This window comes from Panicum virgatum, chromosome 5N, assembly GCF_016808335.1.
Source record: "Panicum virgatum strain AP13 chromosome 5N, P.virgatum_v5, whole genome shotgun sequence".
NCBI classification, from domain to species: Eukaryota; Viridiplantae; Streptophyta; class Magnoliopsida; order Poales; family Poaceae; genus Panicum; species Panicum virgatum.
In genome coordinates, this window is record NC_053149.1 from 26,908,437 (window position 1) to 26,910,917 (window position 2,481).

The window sequence follows — 2,481 nt, forward strand, 5'->3', positions numbered from 1 at the left end:
AGAAGGGTACGACCTCGTGTCGTTCCTCCTCTCGCTATCCTCCCGGCACAGAAACCCATTTCGTAAGCACCACTCGTTCTTGAGGCTATGGCTGAAAAGACTCTCCGTGAGTTCTCCATCCCCTCCACCAACAATGTGGCCACTGGCCCCAACATCAATGTCGGGGACGTGAACTTCGAGCTCAAATCAAGCCTCATAAACATGGTGCAGGCTAGCCCATTCTGTGGCAAGCCGAACGAGGACGCAAAAGCACATTTGCAGAATTTTCTGGAGCTCTGCGACACTGTTGTCATACGAGGTGTCACCGTCGACGTTGTCAAGCTTCGTCTATTTGCCTTCTCCCTCTTGGGGAAGGTGAAATAGTGGTTTTATAAAGAAAAGGACATCGACACCTGGGCCAAATGCTCCAAGGCGTTCCTCGCAAAATTCTTTCCGCTGGGCAACACAAATGCCCTGCGCGGGAGAATTTCAAGTTTCCAGCAGACAGGGATGGAATCCATCCCAGAAGCTTGGGAGAGGCTCCAGGAATACATCCTGGCCTGTCCTCATCATGGCATGGACGAGTGGCTCATCCTGCAAGGCTTCTACAACGGGCTCACAATGACATCTCGAACCAACATTGATGCCGCTGCTGGAGGAGCCTTCCTCGACCTATCCATAGCCAAATCCAAAGCATTGGTCGAGAATATGGTCTCCAATCAGGGGTGGAGTGATGAACGACTCCAACCCTGCACCAAAGGCATGCATACCGTCAAAGAGATGGATATGATTGCCGTGAAGCTGGATCTCCTAATCAAGAAGATGGAGGAAGGGAGCAAACAACCAATCCATGCTCCCGTTTACGCCATGGGTTCGCACTTCACGTGCGAAGTCTGCGGTAATGATGTACATTCAGGGAACGATTGCCCCGAAACCCGTGAAGATTGCGCCTACCTCAACAACAAAAACAACGAGTACCGTCCACAACAAGGAGACCAGGGGTGGAACCAGCCACGTCCACCTTTTCAGGGAGGTAATAACTACAACCCTTCTTATAATTCAAATTTCAATTCAAACCAACCTCCCTTGAGAGAACTTGTTCTTGGCCAAGTTAAAATCAACGAAAATATAAATAAAAAGCTTTTGGCCAATGACAAATCCCTGGAAAGTTTAAATGTCAAACTTGAAACTTTGTCTTCAACTCTTAAAAACCAGTTAAGTTTCAACAAAATGATCGAAACCCAGCTTGCACAAATTGCTGCTTCATTACCTGATGTTGAGAGCGAGAAGATCCCGGAGCAACCCGAGTCTCCCATTGAAAATGTCAGCATGGTGTCTACCGAACGGGATAACTCGTCCCGGAGGCCACCACGCAATAACAATGCAGGTAGGTACTATCCCCCAAGGAATGATGTTTGGGATGGCATGGTGGCAGCGGTGCAAGTGGATCCAGGGGTCCCCATGATCAGCTGCTCGATCTACATCAAACACTTCGAGCGATGCCTATGCGATCTGGGGGCAAGCGTGAATATAATGCCCAAGGTAATATATGAAGCACTTCAATATTCTGCTCTTTCCCCAACAACTATGCTCGTACAGCTTGAAGATTCAACCATTCGGTATCCCGAAGGGATAGCCGAACACGTTTTTGTACGAGTACGAGACTCCTTCATCCTTGCCGACTTTGTGGTAATGGATATGGAGGGCGACCTCGGAGTCGACCTCATACTTGGGTGTAAGACCCTAATTTAAATTTCAGCATTTAATAATAAATTTAATTGGCTTTATTTAAATTTCTAAGGTTTATTCGCTTAGCCTTGCATTTAATCTAATTTTCTTTCACAAGTAATTAAAATTTTTCTAGGTTTAAACTTGTTTGTGCATTCATGCTGGTGCGTAAGTTTTATTTGGTTGAGTGCTTAGGGTTTGAATTCAAATTTTATTTGAATTCAAATAGAGTTGTGTTAGTTTGAAAAACAAAAGAAAAAGAAAAGGAGAAAGAAAAAGAACAGAGAAACCAGCCCAGCAGCCCAACCCCAGCCGACCTGTTTTCTTTCCGCCCGGCCCGCGACTCCCTTTTCCCCGGGATCCCACCTGGCAGCCACTCTTTGTGCTCCATCGCGGCAGATGCGCAGCGCCGTTCTTGCCTGGGCCCGCGTGCCAGCGAGTGAGGCCCGCGCAGACGCGCTCCCTCAGCGCCAGCGTCCTTTCACCCACGCACAGCAACCCGGGCCTGCTTGCCAGCGACACAGCACCCGTTTCCCCCGCGGCCGCACCATCCCTTTCCCAAACGACGCTGACGCGCCGGTCCCACCGGTCAGCTCCACCCCTTACCTTCCTTTCTTCCTCGCTGCGCTGGCCCGTGCCGAGCTCCGTTCCCCGCTGTCCTGTGGACCACCTCGCCTCTGCAGGCCTACCGTCCAGCTTCGCCTGCGCCATCTCCTTCTAGAAGCCGATTTCCGCGTACAGGATCACGCAAAGTTGTTGCGTGATCCGCTTCCT

The 2,481-nt window shown here is 49.9% G+C and overlaps 1 non-coding gene across 1 annotated transcript; it reads right to left on the reverse strand.

Annotated features, from left to right (window-relative positions):
* Nucleotides 1-448: 448 nt before the first annotated feature.
* LOC120677146 lies at nucleotides 449-557 on the reverse strand. Its single transcript, XR_005676208.1, has one exon. It is a non-coding gene; the product is annotated as a small nucleolar RNA R71 (small nucleolar RNA).
* Between the last annotated feature and the right edge of the window lie 1,924 nt (nucleotides 558-2,481).